Source organism: Acomys minous (genome assembly GCF_964271855.1).
Source record: "Acomys minous genome assembly, chromosome: 10".
In the NCBI taxonomy this organism is placed as follows: Eukaryota; Metazoa; Chordata; class Mammalia; order Rodentia; family Muridae; genus Acomys; species Acomys minous.
The window spans coordinates 110,400,303-110,424,549 of NC_140491.1; the positions used below are offsets into that span (position 1 = coordinate 110,400,303).

Below are 24,247 nucleotides of genomic sequence, written 5' to 3' on the forward strand. Positions count from 1 at the left end.
AACGGTTTTCAAATTACTAGTACTTACCCGAGGAAAAGCATAAAATGATCTGACCTAACGCAGGAGTAAAAAGGCCGATATGTCTCCGAAAATAACGGCAGCGTATACTTTTTTATCTTCTAAAGAAATAAAAAATGTGTCTTTAAGAAATGGCGTTTAAGCCTGGCGTGGGGGCGAATGCCTTTAATCCCAGCACTCTGGAGGCAGAGGTAGGCAGGTCACTGTGAGTTCAAGACTAGCCTGGTGAGTCCAGGACAGCCAAGGCTACACAGAGAAACCCTGTCTCGAAAAACCAAAAAAAGAAAAAAAAATAGCGTTTAAGTTTTGCTTTTTAAAGTTCTTCCAAATAATAAAACAGAAAGGAAGGCTTCCCCTCCCCCACCCCGCGACACACACACACAAACTACTTGTAACACATAAAACTGTAAAAAATAATTTTTGGTTATGTAATATTTTGCTAACTTAAACAAGGTGTATGTTTTATAATCTTGGCTCTAAATCAGAAATGTCTCCCACGTCAGGGTCACAGGAAACACTGCGTGTCTTTTTCCCAAGCTGCCACAGCTTTGCTTTCAGTACATACATCCCAAAAATGCAAAATATCCCTTGCCAGGAAAACACGTATTTTTCAGAAACATTTGGCATGTGTGTAGCGCGCATGTAGTCAAAATGTGGGAAATGTACGATGGTAGATCCCACATGCTTTGGGAACGGAATGTGCACTCAAACAACACAATGGCACACTATGATTTTTATAAAGAAATACAGTTTCACTGCTGACCTTTTAAAGTTCTGGTGAGCTGACTGGAACCTCGCCTCATGTGCCATCACCCACCGCGCCGCCACCTGGCTCCTTGGGCCTGGGAAGAAAGAACACCTGGGAACAAAGAAGGTTGAGGCTGGTCTCTCTGATCTCAGCTGTGCCTTCCCTCCTTCCCGAGGCCTTACCTAGTTCTTCAAAGAAAGAAGATGGCCTTATTTGGGGTACGCGTAGATTAAAACACGTTTTTCTGGTCACCTGGCCCTAGGAGGCTGGAGTTTGGTCCAGAGGCCCTGTTGATAGATGCTCCAGTCCCCCCTATGAGATGGCATATGTGACTTGCACAGATGGGCGACCCCCTGAATTATTTAGATCCCTCCACTTTCTTTCTTCCTTTCTTTCTTTCTTTCTTTTTCTTTTCTTTTGTTTGTTTGTTTGTTTGTTTGTTTTTTGAGACAGGATCTCTCTGTGTAGCCTTGGCTGTCCTAGACTCACTTTGTAGACCAGGCTGGCCTCGAACTCACAGCGATCCGCCTGCCTCTGTCTCTTGAGTGCTGGGATTAAAGTCATGTGCCACCACGCCCGGCCTCCACAAAATATATTTAAAAAGATGTAATTTTTAACAAGCTGATGCTTCACTGATACTTTAAGGAACATCTCCATTCAGGAAAGGGTATTAATTTTGGCCTGGAAGGAACCATTTGGACACATTTGACTGACAAAGTCGCAAGTGCAGTTATCACTCAGGATCCTCCAGCGCCCTATCTGTGGATGCACTGGGGGGGGGGAATAGCACGTACTCGTGTGCTAGCACACACACGCACGCACACACGCGCACGCACACACGCGCACACACACGTGCATTCGACAGCTGCAGTGTGAAGATCAGAGGACATCTGGCAAAAGTCAGCTCTCTTCTTTTACTCTGTGGAGGTCTGGGAGGTTAAGCTCAGGTAATCAGACTCGGCTACAAGCACCTTCAATCCAATCCATCACACTGATCCAGTTGTTCCCATATAAGCAGCTTTGCAAGCCTGCCTCCAGGCTGCCTAGCAACCTATGACATCACCACAGGCCGCCCACCACCAGGTGGCAAACCCGTCCCGTTTCCCTCCCTCCCTTCCCCCTCCCCCCCTTCTTTCTGTCTCTCTCTCTCTCTCTCTCTCTCTCTCTCTCTCTCTCTCTCTCTCTCTCTCTCTTTCTCTCTCACTCTCAATGTCACCTTGAGGTGCCCCTTTCCCGTTTCTTCCTTTCCCACATTTCTACAATAAATCTTATACCATGCATGTTGTGTGGCACATATTTCATATGTAACACCGTTGGAGCGTCATCTTTGAATGTCCCCACAGGGTGCCAAGCAAGCCAGGACAGAGAGTGGTCTGTGGCGTGGCGTAGGTTGATGTTCTTTTGGATGCTCCTGTTGCAATCTCTTTTGTGAAGCTTTTTTCAGGGCACCTGAGTGACTTGCTAATTTTACTTTGTGTATGTGGTGGGGGTAGGCCCAGAAGAGGGGGCCAGCCCCTGCGACTGAAGTTACAGGCAGCTGTTAGCCGCCTCATGTGGATACTGGAAACCAAACTTCAATCCTTTCAAAGAAAAACAAATACTCCTGACCCCGCGCGTGCACGCGCACGCGCACACGCACACACACACACACACACACACACACTCACACCCAACGTTTTCAGTGGAGAACATTCAGAAACTGAAAATGAAGTCCAAAAAAAGTGTCCAAAATCCTCTACCGCAGACAAAAGCTCGCCCAGCCTGCCATGTGATAAAGGTCGGATTTCCTCCTCCCTCATCACCAGTAGCTTTTCCTGAATCCTTTTTTTTTTGGGGGGGGGGGGTGGGGACTGGGAACAGCATTGATCATAGCGTGGCATGCCCTGACCTCCCTGCAGTTAATCCTTTGCTATTTGCTGGCGTTGACCTGTGTATGGACTGCACTGGGCGCTACCGGCACCAGCAGGTTTCTCTCCAAAGCCTCGTGCAAGCCTCAGTCCCGTGCAGTTTAATTCATATTCCACTCAACACGCCGTTTTATTTCCAGTGGAAATTGCTCATTTAATTGCACTGTAAGTTTTATGGGGTATGCCCCAGGCTGCGTTCTTTATGCTAGGCATTTCAGGATTTATGAGCAGAGCTGGACCCAAAACTTCAAACATAAAGTAAAACCAGCAAAATATGCTCTCCTCAGGTTCCATAAATACTTTTCACCGGTTTCATTATTTTTTTCCAATGAAATTAAATGAGTGTGCTAACCCTGTAGCACAGGCTGTTGCCTGGCTTCGCCACAGCTGCTTTTGTCCTTCCGCAGTGTAAGAACGGGGGCAGGAGTAGGGGGTGGGGGAGGGGAGGGCAGAGAGATGGCTCAGAGGTCAAGAATGCTCACTGCTCACTGGACCCCAGCACCCGTGGCAGGGGATTCTCAGGTGTCTGTAACTCTGGCTTCAGGATGTCCAATGCCTCTGGCCTTCAAAGGATCTTGTACACACATGATACAGGTAAACTAATGGAAGTGCACACACATGCACATAAACAAAATATTTCTTTTCTTTTCTTTTCTTTTTTTTAAGGAGGTACAGAACAGCAGGGTCCATGCTGTTCTCTGGCCACAGTAAAGATACCTCTGGCCATAATATAAAAAAATTTTCTACAGGAAAGAACAGAAACCAATCTGGGAGAGGTGCTGGTGTTGCTGTTTTATGACCAGAATTTATGTCCCTCTGGAGTACAGGGCTGAGGGCTGAGGGCTGAGGGGCGTGTTGCACACTAGGGCTGGTTTAAAGGGTTAACTATGTCAGCCTTCTGCAGATGATTTCGCCTGGAGCAAATCAAAAGGCATCCCCGGGCCACTCAAATGCTGACCTCCCTTTGTTTTGCTTAACCTATGACTTTTTATATACTAGTGTATTCCCACTATATAAAATACGTGAAAGCCCGTTTCCAGGGGATTTTGGAGTTTGGGACAAATGGTTCTTCCTGAGGGCCAGGAACAGCTCTTTGGGTAATTTCAGAGAAGAATCATGGGAGTTTCATGAAAAGGGAACAGGTTGGGGAACGAACAAAGCCAATTGTCACAGAACCATCCATCTGTGGGTTTGAAATGTGCTGTCAGGTCCAGTGGGGAAGTCTGCCAAACTGAGGTGCGTAAGGATACAGTCAGAGCCACTGAGGAAAGTGGCGGAGTGCAAGGATTCCATGTTGCTGAGGGAGAGACTAAAGCTGTGCTTTCAAAGGAAGAGGGAACAGCTCCAAGATTGACAAGGTGTGAGAGGGGACCACAAAATCTCAGGGAAGGGGAACCTTGGACTTGCACCTCCTAAGAAAGCTGTCCGGCCTCTTTGAAAAGAACCTGGGAACAAGGGATTCCCACAAATCCTGCTGAGGGTCGGGTGCGCGACCAAGGGCAGCCCTTCTTAGAGGACTTGGTTTAAATCTACTTATCACCGAATGAATCTATATGGCCATTCCTCCATTAATGGATTCCAAGTTCAAGACTAGCCTGGGCCACATAAAGAGACCCTGACTGTCTTCAAACAAACATACAGAAAATAGGACTGCACTTTCTCCCCAACCCCCACCCCCGTTTTAAAAAACCACACACAGGTAGAGGGACTGCTGTCTACCTCACCAGTGGGTAGTGCTGGCTGACTCTTCATCCCCAAATTTAGACCTGTTTGCAACCTCTGCCATTTGTCATTTGCTCCTAAAATGGCAGTTTGAAAGTGAGAGGAAAGCCAGCTGACAGGAAGCTATGGTAAGAGTGACAGGAGGCTAAGCAATGGTGGCACACTCCTTTTATCTCAGCACTCAGGGGAGGCAGAAGCAGGCAGACTGCTGTGAGTTCGAGGCCATCCTAGTCTACAAAGTGAGTTTCAGGACAGCCAAGGCTACACAGAGAAACCCTGCCTCAAAAAAAGAAAGAAAGAAAGAAAGAAAGAAAGAAAGAAAGAAAGAAAGAAAGAAAGAAACTAAGAAAGAGGAGTGAGGAGAGAATGAAGCATCACGGGCCACATAGGCAGAAGCAGGTCAACCAAGGCTACAATGCAAACCCCCAAGAGAGAAAAACGGGAATTCACTCATGAAGCAAGCCGTGGGAGACTGCGGTACACGTCTGAGCCCTGCAGCCTGGGAGTCACAGCTTCCAGAAACAGAGGAGTCTGAGCCCAGCAAGTGGCTGCAGGTAGATGAAAGTCTCCAAGGTTCTTCCGAGAATGGTGACATCCACATGTTCTGAAGGTGGAGTTCGGGTCCTGTCATCAAAGGCCACCCATCAGACACTCGGACAGGCTCAAAGGAAGGCTCAGTGGCTTTATTACTGATAAGGAGACAACAGTCCCCAGGATTGGATAGAACACTGTGGGGGCTGGAGAGATGGCTCAGCGGTTAAGAGCACTGTCTGCTCCTCCAGAGGTCCTGAGTTCAATTCCCAGCAACCACATGTTGGCTCACAACCATCTATAATGGAATCTGATGGCCTCTTCTGGTTTGTGGGTGTATATGCAGGCAGAGCACTGTACACATAATAATAAATAAACTTTAAAAAAAAAAAAAAAGAACACTATGTATGCACCCTGTGTACCCATTCATCTGAGCACTGTTAAAAAATAATAATCACAGCCAAGTGGTGGTGGTGCACGCCTTTAATCCCAGCACGCGGGTGGCAGAGGCAAGCGGATCTCTGTGAGTTCAAGGCCAGCCTGGTCTACAAAGCAAGTCCAGGTCAGCCAGAGCTACACAGAGAAAACCTGTTTCAAAAAACAAGCCAAACAAACAAAATCCTACATTGCTCTTTTTTACAGTGTTCTCTGTTCAAAGCAAATAGGAAAACTGTGTTTGCTTTAACCCCTGCCCCAAGTTCATTCTTGGTCACCATACCTTCTATAGATAACTTCTTAATTGTCAAAGATATGCCCTTTAAACACTACAGGTAGACCAGAGTGGAACACAATCTGGCCCTCACAGTACTCATGGTCCAGGGTATGCAAAGAAAAAAAAGGGCAATTTTTGCAGCAAAAATTAAGCATCAAGGGGCTGGAGAGATGGCTCAGTGGTTAAGAGCACCGCCTGCTCTTCTAAAGGTCCCGAGTTCAATTCCCAGCAACCACATGGTGGCTCACAACCATCTATAATGTAACCTGATGCCCTCTTCTGGCCTGCAGGTAAACAAGCAGACAATACTGTATACATAATAATAATAAAAAAAAAATAGAGCCGGGCGTGGTGGTGCACGCCTTTAATCCCAGCACTCGGGAGGCAGAGGCGGGCGGATCACTGTGAGTTCGAGGCCAGCCTGGTCTACAAAGTGAATCCAGGACAGCCCAGGCTAACACAGAGAGACCCTGTCTCGAAAAACAAAACAAAACAATAAATCTTTAAAAAAAAAATAAGCATCAAAATAAATATCAGAGAAAAAGGCACAGGGCAGGGCAGAGCAGGCAGGGGCACGGGATGGCTCTGTCCTTGCACTAGCTTTCCTTCGACTTCTCCTTCCTTTTCTGCTTCCCCTCTCTGTGAACACGGAAGGAAACCTAACTGCTGCCGGGATTCGAGCATGCCCGCGCACATCTCTCAAACCGGTGTGGCCGGATTTGTCCTGCCCTGCCCTGCCCTGGCAGGGACTCAAAATGGGTCTGCTACTTAAACTCACACACATCCAGACAAGTGTGGCAAACAGACGAGGAGGCAGTCAGACTGGGCTGTGAGTGGGTATGTCTGAATTTGAATACGCTTCCCAATTCCCTCCTTCCCCCCCCCACTCCACCCCCCCAGCCCTTCACCCCACCCCTGACCCTCCACACCCCACCCCTGCCAAAAAAAAAAAAAAACAACCCACATTCTCAGAGAAGAGGGAGCGTCTTAATCATGGAGTTAATCGCGTGACAAGGGAGGGGACTGACTCATTTCCTCCTTTGAAAATAATTCACAGGATTATTTTTTACTCTGAGGAAACCGGGACAGGAGGTCAGAATCCATGTACCCAAATGGCATCGTCTTGGTTAGAGTCCCCAGTAGGATTTTTGTAATAAAAAAAAATCAACAACAATAAGCCTGAACCGTGCTTCGGTACCCACGAGACAACGGTGTCTGCAGGGGTACATGGCCAAAGGACAGACAAGGGCAACTCCCAACCATGTAGGGCTGTTATGATCACTTAGCACCATATGGCCGCCTCCTCCGTTTCCCATTACATCATAAAACGTAACTGGTGAAGGAAGCTGGGTTGATTATAGTGTGGCCAAATCAAGGACAAAAGCTCTTTGCTTCTTTCCCCATGCCTAGGTCAACCTTCTGGTTTTTGACACACCATGAGACATAGATGAGACATAGATTTAGCCATGAGCTGACTTAACAGCAAAAGTCCTTTTCGGGAGGGAAGGTGACTGGGTCTCAGGTTACCTTCCTTGTCTATGTTCTTTGTTATAGAGACTTTTTTTTAAAAAGATTTATTTATTTATTATTTGTACAGTATTCTGCCTGAATGTGTGCCTACAGGCCAGAAGAGGGCACCAGATTTCATTATAGATGGTTGTGAGCCACCATGTGGTTACTGGGAATTGAACTCAGAACCTCTGGAAGAACGTCAGTGCTCTTAACCTCTGAGCCATCTTTCCAAGCCCTGTTATAGATACTTTTAAAAACCTGCGTAGGGTAGTACACACCTGTAATCCCAGCACTCAGGGAGGCAGAGGCAGGCGGATCTCTGTGAGTTTCAGGCCAGCCTGGTCTACAGAGTGAGTGAGTTCAAGGACGGACAGCCAAGGCTACAGAGAGAAACCCTCAAAAAAACCAAAATCAAAACAAAACAAAAAAACCCTACTTTGTCTCAAACAAAATAAAACAACAACCCTACTTTGTTTGTCTGAACTCCTTTTGAAAAGGAGTGTTTCAAGGGTTCTAGGGATAATGGATACAAAATTCCCATATGTCCAGGCCCAGCTGAGTTCTTTGTCCCTAGGTACATTGCATAGGGCCCCTAGTAGGCCAGAGCCTTCCGTACATCTTTGCAGTCCTGCACGCCTGCTCAGCCTTAATTAATGAGTAAAGAGAGGTCTGATAGAGCATGTGTGCCTGTCTTTACAATCTTATTCTTTCTAGAAAGGCTATCAGTGTGCAGTCCTGGCTGGCCTGGCATTCCCTATAGAGTACAGGCTGGCCACAAACTCACAGTGATCCACCTGCCTCTGCCTCCAGAGCCCTGGAATTAAAAATACCCACCACCACACCCAACTTGTATTTACAATTGTTACTGTCTGCTGTGTCACACCTGGCTCCACCTGGTTCCCTCTCAACACAGACAGGCTGTTACTCAATCAGTACAGGAGGTTCTGCTTAGAGTCCTGCTAAGCCAAGAAACCCTCAAAACCCTAAAGTAGACCAAGCTGCACATTAATCCAGCCACCTCTCCTCCCCACAGATCTGTATAAAAGATGCTGAGAAGAATGAGAATTGAAACCGGGCGTGGTGGCTCACGTCTTTAATCCCAGCCCTCGGGAGGCAGAGGCAGGCGGATCCCTGTGAGTTCGAGGCCAGCCTGGTCTACAAAGTGAGTCTAGGACAACCAAGACTACACAGAGAAACCCTGTCTCGAGAAAAAAGAAAGATAGAAATGCTCATCATTTAAGCTACCCAGTCTCTATGCCAAAAAGTCAAAACCAGCTCTGCCCAAAGCACACAGTTTATAGATTCACCCCTAAATTGCTGTCTCCCTCCAGCCTTGTTTTGGCTAACTAGCCTCCTGGGATAGACCAAAATATAAAACAGCCAACCCAGAAGCCTGAAGCTGGCTAAGAAAAAGACATCCTGAGACTGAGACTAATGAGCAGCAGCCTGTGGTGGCCCACACCTTGATCCCAGCTGTTGGAAGGCAGAGGGAGACAGGCCTCTGTGAGTTCGAGGCCAGCCTTGTCTACATGGTGAGTTCCAGGACAGCCAGCAATACATAATGAGATCCTGTCTGAAATAAATCAAGTACAGGGCTGGAGAGATGGCTCAGTGGTCAAGAGCACAGGCTGCTCTTCCAGGGGTCCTGAGTTAAATTCCAAGCAACCATATGGTGGCTCACAACCATCTATTATGGGATCTAGTGCCCTCTTCTGGCATGCAGGTGTACATGCAGGCAGAACCCATGTATACATGATAAATAAATGAATAACTCTTTAAAAAAAATAAAGTAAAAAAAAAACAAAAAAAAATAGAAATAAAAATAAAGTAGGTAGATAGGTAGATAGATGGCCAATGAGCAAAAATAATCCAACTCCATGACTGAAAAGGAACCAAAATATTAATACATTTAAATATTAAACAAATTCTGTTCTCTAGTCCATAAAACAACTGTGGTACCATTTTTCTGCAACACATTCATTTCTTTTCTTTCTTTCTTTTTTTTTTTTAAGAGAATTACTTATTATGTCTGCAGGCCAGAAGAGGACATAAGATCTCATTATAAATGGTTATGAATCACCATGTGGTTACTGGGAATTGAACTCAGGACCTCTGGAAGAGCAGTCAATGCTCTTAACCTCTGAGCCATCTCTCCAGCCCAACACATTCGTTTCTATAACCACAACCAATACAGCTAAATTTCCTAAATTCCACCCTGTTAGTAATCAGGCAACAATGCAGCCACCTCTGAAGGAAAACAGGCTACACAACAACAACCCCCCACCCCCACCCCAACCCCACCCCCCACCCCCGCCCCTCCACCAAACCCCACCGGCAGGACTTCTGCGCATGCGAGCTAGGAATTTATAAAGGGAACTCCTCCCTCTCCCCTCTTCTTCCCTCTCCCCCCTCCCTCCCCTCTCCCCTCTCCACGTGAGTCTCCAGAGAAGTTTCTTGTATCGCCCTATTAAATCTTTTAAGTGGATCTGTTGCGTGGTGTGATTCCATCCCTCTGTACAGCTCCGCCGTTCACCCCTAACCTCCGCCGCTCACTTTTAACACACCCTAACAACCAGGAGCTTTTCCTTCCTTAAGGCATCTTTAATTTTTTTTTTTTTTAAAGGCATCTTTTTTTGTTTGGTTGGTTTTTTGAGTGAGGGTTTCTCTGTGTAGCCTTGGTGTCCTGGACTCTCTTTGTAGACCAGGCTGACCTTAACTCAAAGTGATCCTCCTGCCTCTGACTCCTGAGTGCTGGGATTAAAGGCGTGTGCCACCACACCTGGCCTGGTCTTAAGGCATCTTAAAGCACTTCAAATTATACGTCCCTGGCAGGGGAGATACCATGATCATGAAGGTGGTTTTCCCAGAGCGAGGTTTATCCGTTGCACGCTGGATGTGCTGATGCCAGCGATGTCCCCAAATGCAGGAAACTGCATAATTTGTGGTAGTTGGGGACTGCGATCCCGTTCTCCCCTGGGGGCCGGGGTAAGCACTTCAAACTGCTAGATACAGATTTATTAGAATGCTACCTGTATGTTGTGTCACTATTCCTGTTTTAGTCGGTGGACTTTGATCACAGCACTCAGGAGGCAGAGGCAGGCCTAAATCTGTGAGTTCGAGGCCAGTCTGGTCTACAGAGTGAGTTCCAGGACAGCCAAGGCTACACAGAGAAATGTTGTCTTGAAAAACCAAGAAATAAAAAATAAATAAGTATTAACGATAATAAAGCCCTCATAAGAGAAAGTGATGAGGAAAATGAGTTATAGCTCTTCTGGTTGCCTGGCTTTGTTTTTTACTTGGAAACGAAGAAAACATCCATCTGAAGCCTGTGGTTCAAACTTCTCCGGAGCTGCAAACTCCTGAGAAACTCTTTGAAAACTGTATTTTATACAAACATGCTCTTTTCCAATAAGGAGAGCAGATCTGCTCCAGCTGTGTGCCAGTAAATGTTTAACAAGGAGCTGGGCCAGAGAAACTGATGGGCAGCTCTGCTGCATTTCTGGGCTTGAGTGCTCCAGCTGCCTTCACTGAGGCAAGCTGGGAAGGGACAACACTTTTAGCTAGGCTGAGCAACTGTGCCCCCACCCACCCAAGACCTTGGGACCTCATGTCCCAAGGACTCCAGTCTGAAAGCACAAAGAAAGCAGCCTTGTACCTGCACACTTCTGCATGGTCATTACTGCTTGTGCTGTATAGTTTTGTGTTAACTTGTAACACAAGCTAAAGCTACCTGAGAGAAGGGAGCCTCAAGGAAGAAAATGGTTTCTCTGTACAACAGCCTTGGCTGTCCTAGAACTTGATTTGTAGACCAGGATGGCCTCCCACTCACAGAGAGCCTCCTGCCTCTGCTCCCCGGGTGCTAGGATTACATTTTGTTGTTGTTTTTTATTTTTTGGCTTTTCGAGACAAGGTTTCTCTGTGTAGCCTTGGCTATCCGGGACTCACTTTGTAGACCAGGCTGGCCTCGAACTCACAGCAGTCAGCTTGTCTCTGCCTCCCGAGTGCTGGGATTAAAGGCATGCGCCACCACGCCCAGCCTGGATTACATATTTTTAAGAAAAGATATTTTAAGGTCAGGTAGTAGTGGGGCATGCCTTTAATCCCAGCAGTTGGGAGGCAGAGGCAGGTAGATTGTTTTGAGTTCGAAGCTGGCCTGATCTATAAAGGCAGTCCAGGACAGCCAAGGCTACAAAAGAGAAACACTGTTTCAAAACAAACAAACAAAAACAAAAAACAAAAAAGGGAGTGCTAGGGCTGGAGAGATGGCTCAGAGGTTAAGAGCACAGGCTGCTCTTTTAAAGGTCCTGAGTTCAATTCCCAGTAACCATTGGTGGCTCACAACCGTGGTGTGCAAGTGTACATACAGGTACAGTATTGTATACATAATAATAAAATAAATGAGTCCTTAACTGCCTTCCCCCCCAAAAAAAGATATTGTATCTTATGTTATCAGGGGACAGAAAACAAGCTTCTCTTCATAGGCTAGGAATCCACAGTGAAACTTTTGCAGATTTTTCCATAGACACAGCAAGCTATCTATGGAACAAAAGAAAAGAGCGTGGCCAGGTGTGGTGGTGCTCACCTTTAATCCCAGCACTAGGGAAACAGAGGCAGGTGGATTGCTATGACTTCAAGGCCAGCCTGGTCTACAAAGAAGCCCTGTCTTGGGGGGGAGGGGAGGGTGTGGGAGGCAGAAAAAAATGGGGGAGGGACCTGGGAAGAAAGGTGACTAGGTCAGAGCTAGACCACATGACAGGCAGCTGACCTGTTATACCTTCACCGCTATTCTAGATGAGCCAGCACTTTGCTGTTCCTCTGCCCAAGAACTCTGGTTTGTCTCCGGTATATTGGGATTTTTGTGTTTGTATGGCAGTAGGCCGTGGATCTGCTGATTCCCAGCCTAGCCCATTACCTCCCGGGTACCACCACCACCGAAGTGATGAGTTTCAAAAAACACTGACGACAAGCAAGCACAAAGCTGTGGGTTCAGTTACCAACTTTGGAAGAATAAAAACAAAACGGACAAACAAAAACCCCAAGACTTTCCTGTACCGAGGACAGTTGGCCATACATGTAGAGTTGAAAGATCCAGCCTCAAATCTCTCCCTGAGGATAAAGTTTAGGAGTGTTAATAGCATAAAGAAAAGCAGGCATGGTGGCGCACACCTTTAGTCCCAGTGCTCAGAAGGCAAGCAGATGGCTCTCTGTGAATTCCGGGCCAGCCTGGGGTACAGAGTGAGGTACAAGACAGCTAGGGCTATTTAGTGAGACTCTTTTTTTTTTTATAATAAGATTTATTTATTTATTTATTATTTATACAGTATTTTGCTGCATGTGTGCCCACACACCAGAAGAGGGCACTAGATCTCATTATAGATTGTGTGAGCCACCATGTGGTTGCTGGGAACTGAACTCAGGACCTCTGGAAGAACAAACAGTGCTCTTATCCTCTGAGCCATCTCTCCAGTCCTATAGTGAGACTCTTGTCTTGAAAAAACAGGTATCAGCTAGGCGTGACAGTGTACTGTTTAATCCCAGCAGTAGGGAGGAGGTAGAGGCCAACCTAGTCTACAAAGAGAGTTCCAGGACAGCCAGGGTTATTACAGAGAAATCCTATCTTGAAAGAAAGAAAGAAAGAAAGAAAGAAAGAAAGAAAGAAAGAAAGAAAGAAAGAACGAACAAGTATCATTATTACTTAATAATATTTAATAATTATAACACTTAATATAATAAAGAAATAGAGTGGTCTAGGGTTGGGGAAAGGTGCTTGGAGGTCAGGAAAGTGGAAAAACAATCTGTGGTCTATCTGTACTCAACCTTCATGGCCTGGACTGATAGCATTAGCATGCCCCTGAAGGCAGAACTTTGTCCCCGTGACACTGAAGGCCACTCACTCACGTCACTCCTGTACAGGCCTCACAGAAGGTCCATGATTTCAACCAGTTGGAAACCTCTAAGTTCCTGAAAGGTTACCTTCAGGTCGCATCCTCAGAGGCTGGATCTGTAGCAAAGAGAGCTGGAGCCTGTTGCTCTGCTCTGCCACCTCCCAACTTGATGACAAAAGCAGGTCATCAGAGAGGTCCAGTAAGGTCAGAGAGCTTACGCATGCTCACCCTTGGTTTCACATTAGTTTCCTGGTCCAGGCAGCATTTGAATAGGAAACACCCTTAAGGCCTGAGACCTCTCCTCGCCCTGGAAGAGAAAGAGCTGGTCCCTGGATAGGCAGGCAAAGAGGTAAATGTTCACTCCCCTGGACCAGTCCAGGCATGAGACAAACTGAGAGAGGGGAGCTTGTGAAGAGCCGAGGACTTTGAAGTCTGGAATGCACTTCATTAAGGAAGAAGGATTCTGGCCGTAAGGAGGGAGGCAGAACAGGAGGATTCCAGTGGGTACAGCCCCGGGATACAGTGTCAACAGCAAACAGGCAGCTGAGGAAAGAACAGTGTCCACCTGGGAAGGAAAATCTGTCAACTAGAGCTATCAGGAAAAAGAAACAAAGAATTCTCTGTTTCCTAGGACTAGGCTGCTGGAGTTCACACAGGGCAGGAGCTGGTGCTAGGTTCTGGAACGTGCTGAAGACAAGACCCCAGACTCAAATAGTATACAAACAATAAAGAGTGTTTATTCTGTAGAATCCAATGTGTTGGGGTCACCATTCAGATGAGATGGTTTCTCTGGGTCACCATGGCTGTCTTGAACTTGCTCTGTAGACCAGACTGGCTTTGAACTCATAGATATCCGCCTGTCTCTGCCTCCCGAGTGCTGGGATTAAAGGCATGTGCCACCATGCCTGGCTTTTGTAGGCTCATTTTAAAGGCTTTTAGAGGAACTCCTATGGGGCCAGGTAGGTAATCATTAGGCTAGAGAGCCCAGGCATACCGAATAAACATGGGTGACTCTGGCCAGGTCATAAGTTCTTCATAAGGCAGAAGATTTCCAGACTGGCAGCATATCTTTCTTAACCAATTATAATAACAGTAAGGAACCATCTTTAATTAACCATATCTTGCCGGGCATGGTGGTGCACGCCTTTAATCCCAGCACTCGGGAGGCAGAGGCAGGTGGATCACTATGAGTTCGAGGCCAGCCTGGACTACAAAATGAGTCTAGGATAGCTAAGACTACACAGAGAAACCCTGTCTCAAAAATAAAAAATAAAATAAAATAATTAGCCGGGCGTGGTGGCGCACGCCTTTAATCCCAGCACTCGGGAGGCAGAGGCAGGTGGATCGCTGTGAGTTCAAGGCCAGCCTGGTCTACAAAGCAAGTCCAGGACAGTCAAGGCTATGCAGAGAAACCCTGTCTCAAAAAAACAAAAAATAAAATAAAATAATCAACCGTATCTTTTTCTGGCCAGGTTGGCTGCCCACTCTGCAGCATTTCCAGTGACTGCTGAACCCACGTCTGAAGAATGGAGGCCCAGGCCTGCTCTGAACTAACCGAAACTGAAGCCTGTTCCTAGACCTATTTAACCAGGCCTCTCACTAGAAGGTGTAGCAGGCTTGATGTGTGTCAAATACTCAGCACTTCGCTGGGCGTGGTGGCATATATGCCTTTAATCCCAGCACTTGGGAGGCAGAGGCAGGCAGATTGATGTGAGTTCAAGGCCAGCATGGTCTACAAAGAGAGTCCAGGGTAGTCAAGGCTACACAGAGAAACCCTGTCTCTCGAAAAACCAAACAAAAAACATATACTGAGCACTTCAATGGAGAATTCATTTCACCACCAATAGTATTCTGAGTGATGGGTAGAATTAATCATCCTCATCTTGTTTGTTTTGTTTGTTTGCTTGTTTGTTTGTTTTCTGAGACAGCGGTTCTCTGGGTAGCCCTGGCTGTCCTAGACTCCCTTTGTAGATGAGACTGGCCCTGAGATCCACCTGCCTCTGCCTCCCAGGTGCTGGGGTTAAAGGTGTGCACCACCACTGCCAGCTTATCCTCATCTTATAGGTGGGAAAACCGAACAAGGTGGCTAATGAGTTCCTATACAGCTAGGTAGTGTAAGCCAGAGCCGGTCACCAGGCTATCACCTAATCAGAGGAGAGTCACAGAGTGGAACTGGAAAGAGCAAGTTAATGCTTTCCAGGGAGCACTATGAAGCGAGAGTCCAACAGTCTAACTCGTTTATCTGTGGAATGTGCACCCAGATTCTTCCAGATCAGTGGAAAGATATTGGCTCACTTGACAAATGTTGAGTGCATTGCACAATGAACACAAATATTCCTTCAACAAATATTCTCCCCAGTTGCAGGCCTGGTGCCATACAACAGGGACTGCTGCTCTCAGTTACAGTCACCTGTGAACTCTGTGCTAGTGGATTATTACTAGAACTCAGAAGACAAAGTCCAGTCCTCAGGTTTAAATGTGTGTGTGTGTGTGTGTGTGTGTGTGTGTGTGTGTGTATGTGTGTGATTCTTTTCAGAATGCCTATGTTCTGTAGTGCTCGTGTGAAAACATGACCTGTGCCTTCGTTTAACAACCTAACTGCAGCTTCAAGGACATAACCACAGCGAGGCCTCAGGAGACACAGCTGCCACGACACAGCTTTGGTTTTCCCGTCATCCCATATCTAACTGCCTGCTACCTGGCGTCAAGTTTGAGAATGAGTTGTCCCTTTGCCGTCACCACGCCTAGCAAAGCCCTGTCTCAAAAAAAAAAAAAAAAGAAAAAAGAAAAAAGAAAAGAAAAGAAGAGGTCAGGAGGTGGGGCACACGTCTTTAATCCCAGTACTCGGGAGGCAGGCGGGTCTCTGTGAGTTCGAGGCCAGCCTGGTCTACAAAGCGAGTCTAGGACAGTCAAGGCTACACAGAGAAACCCTGTCCCCCCCCCCCCCAAAAAAGAGAAAGAACAAGAAGGAGGAGGAGGAGGAGGAAGAAGAGGAGGAGGAGACAGCAGACATTAATAGATCTCCATGGGGAAATTTCAACTCAAAGTCTGAGAAGGAAAGCAATATGGGAGCCTGTTTCTCTTTCCACTTGTGCTTAGGTGGTGAACACTAGGTAGTACAAGTTACCTGTTAGACATGCTGAGACTGGAACAAGTAAAAGATTAACAGTGGGCTGGATTTACAGGAGCCTGTCGGGCTGGAAAAAAGAAAAGAAAGAAAGAGCAAGACACAATTTGGAGAACATCTGCAGACTTGAAGAACCAGTTTGTCTTCCCTTGGGAAGGAAGAGGGTGGAAATCCCCCAGTGATAACTTCTGGCTCCAGTAAGGAAATGATAAAGGCCCACGCCTTTAATCCAAGACTTGAGAGGCAGAGGCAGGTGGATCACTGTGAGTCTGAGGCCAGCCTGGTCTACAAAGTAAGTCCAGGACAGCCAAGGCTACATAGAGAAACCCTGTCTCAAAGAAAGAGAGAGAGAGAGAGAGAGAGAGAGAGAGAGAGAGAGAGAGCGCACCTCATTCTATCTGGGAGAGACTATACTCTTAGCATATATAACAAATGACTGGGCTTTCACCTGTCTATAAAGGAGTAGGCTGCCAACACCAAGGAGAATCAGAAACCCACACATGCTAGGCAAGTGCTCTCTTCCTAAGCCAAATCCCCATAAAAGTCCTTAGCCTTTTATGATTAAAAGAAAATAAGATAGAAGACAATAAGATAGAGACTAGGGGACTGGAGAGATGGCTCAGTGGTTAAGAGCACCGCCTGCTCTTCCAAAGGACCAGGGTTCAATTCCCAGCAACCACATGGCAGCTCACAACTCTTTGCAACTCCAAGATCTTACACTCTCACACCAACACACATAAATTAAAATTAAGTAAAATATTTAAAAAAAGAGATAGAGCCGGGTGTGGTGGTGCACGCCTTTAATCCCAGCACTCAGGAGGCAGAGGCAGGTGGATTGCTGTGAGTTCGAGGCCAGCCTGGACTACAAAGTGAGTCCAGGACAGTCAAGGCTGCACAGAGAAACCCTGTCTCGAGAAAAAAAAAAAAAAAGAAAGAGATAGAGACCAATTTTATGATTAATATAAGAAAATAAGATGATAAGATACCAGACAGCAGATATTATGTTATAGAAGAGTTTTTTTTTTTAAGATTTTATTTATTTATTATGTATACGGCATTCTGCCTGCAGGCTAGAAGAAAGTACCAGATTTCTTTATAGATGGTTGTGAGCCACCATGTGGTTACTGGGAATTGAACTCATGACCTTTGGAAGAGTAGTAATCAGTGCTCTTAACCTCTGAGCCATCTCTCCAGCCCCTAGAGGAGTTTATTAAATGAGCATGGGGGGAGAAGGAATGGGGAGAGGGGTACCCCGGGAGGGGGGGAAACAGAGACAAAGGAGTAGAAGGGGGTAGAGAGAGGGCCAGGAGGAAAGTCTGTCCTTTTATACAGCTCTGGGCAGGGCCACGCCCCCATGGCAGGTGGGCAATGACATCACAGGTAGGCAGACTGAAGAAGACTAAATCCTAACAGTTGCCATCTACGGAACCCCACTTCTGTTAGCAAATTGTACCATCAGCCTTGTATTTGTTTCTTTTCTTTGGTCTCATAACTGTTTGAGGATTGGTTCTTCTACACTGGGGCTAGGTTGTTCTGGACAGATATCTGTAGGCCACACGAATGATTTAAAATATAACACCAAATTATTTTTAAAATGTGCATCGTCGGGTGTGGTGGCGCATGCCTGTAATCCCAGCACTCGGGAGGCAGAGGCAGGGAGATTGCTGTGAGATCGAGGCCAGCCTGATCTACAAAGTGAATCCAGGACAGCCAAGGCTAACACAGAGAGACCTTGTCTCGAAAATTTAAAAAAAAAAAAAGTGCACTCGGAGCTGGAGACACGGCACATCGATCAGGACTTGCACGAGCATAAGAAGCAGAGTTCAGGTCCCAGAACCCATGTGACACTGAGTGTGGTTTCACACGAACCTGTAGCCCGAAGACTCGGGTAGGAGAGAGACAGAAGCACCCGGAAGCTTGCTGGCTGCCAGCCTAGCAGGAATAGGAAAGGTGAGCCCTGGGTTCACTAGTGACCCCACCTCAAAGGAATGAAGTGCAGAGTAGCAGAAGAGGAAACGCCATGTCTTCTTCTGGTCTCCATGGATACAGCCACATGCACATCCCTGCACATAAATGCACACACATTACACACACAGACTTACACACACAAGGGTGTCCACAGAGATCAGAAGGAACATCTGAGCCCTGGAGCTGAGTTACCAGTGGTTGCGAATCACCAATGTGAGTGCTGGGAACGAATTCCAGAGCCCTGGAAGAGAGCACCAAGCACTATTAAGCCACCCCCAAGTTTGCCTTCCTTGCCTAAATGTTATAGTGTGCCATGCCTGGCGGCACACGCCTTTAATCCCAGTACTCGGGAGCCAGAGGCAGGCAGATCACTGTGAGTTCGAGGCCAGCCTGGTCTACAAAGTGAGTCCAGGACAGCAAGGATACACAGCCAAGGATACCCTGTCTCAAAATGAGGACTGGAGAGATGGCTCAGAGGTTAAGAGCTCTGACTGCTCTTCCACAGGTCCTGAGTTCAGTTCCCAGCAACCACATGGTGCCTTACAACTATCTATGATGTGATCTGATACCCTCTTCTGGCCTGCAGGTGTACGTGCAGGCAGAGCATTTTATACATTATAAATAAATCTTAAAAAAAAAAAAAAAAGCATTGACTGTTCTTCCAAAGGTTCAATTCCCAGTACCCACAGGCAGCTCACAACTGTCTGTAACTCCAGGGAATCCAACACCCTTATACATAAGTAAAAAATAAATCATTTAAATGAAAAGATAGGGGCTGGTGAAGAGCACTGGCTGCTCTTCCAGAGGTCTCGAGCTCAATTCCTGGCACCCACATGCCAGCTTACAATGGTAACTGTAGTTCCAGAGGGTCTGCCACCCTCTCACAGACATACATGCAGGCAAAACACCAATGCAAATAAAATAAATTATAAAATATATAAATAAAAATAAAGTGAAAAGATAGGTTCAAAACCAACAAAGGGGCTGAGAAGACTCAGTAGGCAAAGGCCATTGCTGCCAAGCCTGATCACCTGAGTTTTATCCCAGGGGCCTCCCACACCACATTGCTCTGATCTCCACACTCTTGCTGGGACATGCACACACCTACATACATAAGTAAATGTGATAAACAAAAAAGCAGACAAAGCCAGGCCCAGTGGCTCTTGCTTGCAGCCCCAGCACTCTACAGGCTGCAGTAGGAGATTGGTGAATTCAAGTGCAGACCAGGGCTACATAGTGAGCTTCCTACACAGTGAGACCTTGTCTAAAGAAAAAGAAGAAAAACACCATCAGGAGCCCTGTGAAGAGAATAAAAACCAAGGCATGATCAATGCTAAAGACACACGATTTTAATACTTTCCCTGGGCAAAGGTCAACAGAGAGTGTACCTAGTTAAGTAGATAAGTTGTGAACATTTGCAGGGGAAAATAAAAGATTGATCATCAGTCAGGAATTATTATTGAGGCAAGAATTATGGTGTGGGCTGATCCATAGTCTCCTAGTCAACTGAGAGTGGGAGCACCATAAATCCTTGTTTAATTGATCTCTACTTACTGGTGATGATACGCAAATGCTCTCTTAGCCCCCAGGTGACTTGGACATCTTCCTGAAAAGCAAATCTTCAGTTATCCCAGTATTCTGGATTTCAAAGACCTGAGGCATCAAGTAGAATAAAATACAACTCAAGAGGCTGAGATTACAGCGGTGGTGACTGGTTTGCCAAACCAGTGAGGTCCTGGGTTCCATCCTTAGCATTACACATGGTGTTTTGTACCTTACCTTGCACTCTGTTTACATTGCTAACCAAGCCAGGGAATGTAGGCCTCTAATTCAGCTCCCCGGAAGCCTAAAGCAAAAGCACTGCAAATGTAAAGTCAGCCTGGACTACAGAGTGAGCCTAAGGGCAAACTGAATAATAGTGTAATAGTAACTTTTATTTGCCTCATGTAATTTTCGTCTCGGAGGCCTACTGCTAGCCTAGGCCTGGTTCTGGAAGCTTCTGGCCTTCATACAACCTAATCTAGGCCTAGAACATTTTCAGCCTCTGAAACTTGCTGCTGAATAAGCTCACCCTTTCTAGCTCTTTCTGAACTCTGGCTCGCTGGTTCAACTCAGCTGCTCTGGCTCAAACCCCTCTCCAAACTGAATGATCCAAAGTGGCTTCTCTTAACTACTGACTGAATTGCTCTGCTTGGCCTCAAACAAACTCTTGCAATCTGTTGTAATCTTCTGGCTCCTTCTCGTTCCTCCACCTCTTTCTGTCTTCACCTGCATCCAGCTTGTTCCGTTTTCGACCTGTCTCTGTAAAGCCGTCCCAGTAGAAGATGCCTCCACTTTTCTCTCTCTGCGCTGTTCTCTGACTTCAGCTGCCTCTGCTGAGCTGCACCGAACTCACAAGCAAACTCCAAACTGGCTGCTTCCTTCTACGCATGAACTGTACCTTCCCTGTTTGGGATTAAAGGTGTGACTGGGCTTGGTGGCACACACCTTTAATCCCTGATCTCAGGGAGACAGGGACAGGTAGATTGCTATGAGTTTGAGTCCAACCTGGTCTACAGATCCAGTCCAGGACAGCCAAGGCAATACAGAGAAACCTTGAGAAAACAAAAATAAGACAAAAAAACAAGCCAGGTGCTGGTGGTGTGGCGCACGCCTTTAATCCCAGCACTCGGGAGGCAGAGGCAGGCGGATCACTGTGAGTTTGAGGCCAGCCTGGTCTACAAAGTTGTCCAGGACAACCAAGGCTACACAGAGAAACCCTGTTTCAAAAAAAAAAAAAAAAAAGCGCCAAAGAACCTGCCCTTCCTTCCCAGCAATCACAGTAGGTTTTAGAGCTAAAACCCAAATCAAAAGAAGCAGCAAGTGTGGTAAGAAGAAAAAAAAAAAGTGTGGTAAGGAGCTTTGTTATTTTCACAGTGACCCCTTCAGGTCAGAAAAGTCCATAAAAACTGAGACAAAAACCGGGCGTGGTGGCTCGGGAGGCAGAGGCGGGCAGATTGCTGTGAGTTCGAGGCCAGCCTGGTCTACAAAGTGAGTCCAGGACAGCCAAGGCTGCACAGGGAAATTCTGTCTCCAAAAAACAAAACAAACAAACAAACAAACAAAATCCAAGACAAAGATGGTGCTCAGTTTTGTTTTGTGTCAAAGGCTGGAGGACCTCCATACTTCACCTACTGGTTCTTTCTTCCTTCCTTCCTGTCTTTCTTTCTTTCCTTTTCCTTTCTTTTTAAAATAAAATTTATCTTAAAATACTGAAGAAGGAAATAAATCTAAAAATCAAAGTTTATATTTCACCTAGCAGTGAGAATTCAAATGAGAAGCTGGACAGGGTGGTGCACCCCTGTAATCCCAGCTATTAAAAGGACACTGTCAGGGCCCGGAGAGATGCCTCAGTGGTTAAGAGAACTGACTGCTCTTCCAAAGGACCAGGGTTCAGTTTCCAGCACCCCCATGGAAGCTCACAACTGTCTGTAGCTCCAAGATCTGACACCCTCACACTGACATACATGCAGGCAAAACATCAATGGACATAAAATAAAATTTTTTCAAAGGAGCATTTCACTGTCCTATGGCAATGGTTCAATGGTAGGATGCTTGTCTACTGTCTTCGAGAACAACAGCGAAATCTGGCGCACACCTTTAATCCCAATGCTGGGGAGGCAGAGGCAGACGGACTGTTGTGAGTTCAAGGCCAGCCTGGTCTAAAAAGCGAGTCCAGGACAGCCAAGGCTACACAGGGAAACCCTGTCTCCAAAAAAATTAAATAAAAAAATAATAACAATCCACCAAAATGTGTTTGTTTAGCTGCAAAGATATGAACTAATGACCTAAGGGGACCCCTGACCTGACTCACTGGGAGGATGGGAGCCTCTGGCTTCTGTCATGGAGCCCAGATGGAAAAACAGCAACAAAAAAAGCAACAGGAGGAGTGGATCGCTGTGAGCTCAAGCCCAGCCTGGTCTACAAAGTGAGTCCAGGACAGCCAAGACTACACAGAGAAACCCTGTCTTGAAAAACCTTAAAAAAAAAAAAAGAAAAGAAAAGAAAGAAAGCAAAAGCAAGCCGGGCGTGGTGGCGCACGCCTTTAGTCCCAGCACTCGGGAGACAGAGGCAGGTGGATCGCTGTGAGTTCAAGGCCAGCCTGGTCTACAAAGTGAGTCCAGGACAGCCAAGGCTACACAGAGAGACCCTGTCTCAAAAAACCAAAAAAAAAAAAAAAAAAAAAAAAAAGAAAGAAAGCAAAAGCAGCAGGAATAAGCCACACTATGGAGCTTTCATGAACATGTTAGGTTTAGTTTGTGAAAAGTCTAGGCTGGCCTTGAACATGTGATCTTCTTGCATGACCCTCTGACACATTAAGATTACAGGCATACATTACCATACTCAGCAAGCGTTTTTTATTATTACTTAATCATAACTGTGGAGATATTTTATGGAGATAACGAAAAATAGATAAGAACCACCAACGTGGAGTTCCAACTTGAACTCTGCCCAGGAGTAGCAAGTAGACTTTGAGCAGATGACTCAGAAGACAAACAGAAGATTGGTTTTGATTGAGCTGGGAAGAAACAACAATAAATGATTATAAAGCATTCGGTTGGGCTGGAGAGATGGCTCAGCGGTTGACAGCACTGACTGTTCTTCCGGAGGTCTTGAGTTCAATTCCCAGCAACCACATGGTGGTTTAACCATCTATACTGAGAGCTGGTGCCCTCTTCTGGCCTGCAGGGGTACAAGCAGACAGAGCCCCATATACATAAAAAATAAATCTTCTGTTGTTGTTGGTTTGGTTTGGTTTTTCGAGACAGGGTCTTTCTATGTTAGCCTTGGTTGTCCCGGACTCGCTTTGTAGAACAGGCTGGCCTCGAACTCACAGCAATCCGCCTGCCTCTTCCTCCTGAGCGCTGGGATTAAAGGTGTGCACTACCACGACCAGCCAAATCTTTTTTTTTATTATTAAAAATAAAGCATTCAGTTACTAGAAAGCAATGTGTGTGTGTGACTGAATGTAAATAAAAAGTTTACTTTCTTTAAAAATATTTGTATTATTTTCATAAAATAAGTATACATTTTTGCTGACACTTGTTTTTAAGCTCCTTTTATTTGGGGGTATTAAAGCCTTTACCTCCTTCCACCTAACTTGGGTAAGAGAGAGGTTAGGGAGGGAGGGAGGGGGAGCAGATCTCTTTACTTTTGGCTGTTTTAGAGTCAGTGGTTCTTTTGGGACAATGCCAATTTCCATCAACAGCAAACACAGCAAGCAGTGTACTCGAAGCCGCTGCGTTGGAACATTTCTCTCGGTCTATCTCCAAGCCGCCACACCACGTCTCTGGTCTCTCCAAACTGCAACAGGCCACAGGCCACCACCAAAAGGCTCCTTTCTTCAGCCAGGCTCCCTATTTATCTTCCTCTGAGTCCTAGGCCACGCCCCTCTCCTTACTGCAAGAGGCAGGCGCTTACCAGCTGGCCAAGACCAAGCCTAGCAAATGAGACGGTTGCCAGCTGCGGACAAACTAAAGGCCCAAACTAAAATTCCACACTAGAATTAAAACACAAACATATTTACATAATATAACTGAGTTTACAAAGAAACCAAAACCTCCATTACACATTTTATTATCCAATTTGATGTTGAGAAAATAAACATTTTCTTTTCTTCTTTTGATGCGAGGAACTGAGCTCAAGGCCATGTATGTGGTGAGCAGAGACACTGCCACCAGCAAACTATACTCCCCTGCCTCCCAGGCACTAGAAACATTTCATTTCTCTCTTGTTTTGCTTTGAAACAGTCTTTCCTGGAACTCCAGCCTAGGCTGGTCTCAGATTCCTGTCTGTCCTGATGGCTGAGTGCTGTTACTCTAGGCAAGGACCAGTATACGTAGTTTAACATCTAATTTCTCAGTTTTGAAAATATAGCAGTGTTTTCTCAGCAACATGATCTAGCCAGGGCTCCTGATCTTTCTAAGGCAGTCTACCCACAGGAGACTATACAGACAAACCTATTTAAAGGATGAACAACTCTCAAGACATCAAGGGGTAGGTCAAATCAAAAAGACTGTGACATTTATTTCAAGGTTAAAAAAAAAACCACTAAATATAGGCAGAATGAACAGAACA

The 24,247-nt window shown here is 46.1% G+C and overlaps 2 long non-coding RNA genes across 2 annotated transcripts; one reads left to right on the plus strand and one right to left on the minus strand.

Moving 5' to 3' along the window:
* The first annotated feature begins 988 nt into the window (after nt 1–988).
* LOC311606641 lies at nt 989–18,347 on the plus strand. The gene is made up of 3 exons (XR_014782382.1): nt 989–1,042; nt 13,415–16,784; nt 17,406–18,347. It is a non-coding gene; the product is annotated as an uncharacterized lncRNA (long non-coding RNA).
* Nucleotides 17,640–20,788, minus strand: LOC311606640. Its single transcript, XR_014782381.1, has 2 exons — nt 19,685–20,788; nt 17,640–18,371 (listed from the first exon to the last, which is right to left on the minus strand). It is a non-coding gene; the product is annotated as an uncharacterized lncRNA (long non-coding RNA).
* Between the last annotated feature and the right edge of the window lie 3,459 nt (nt 20,789–24,247).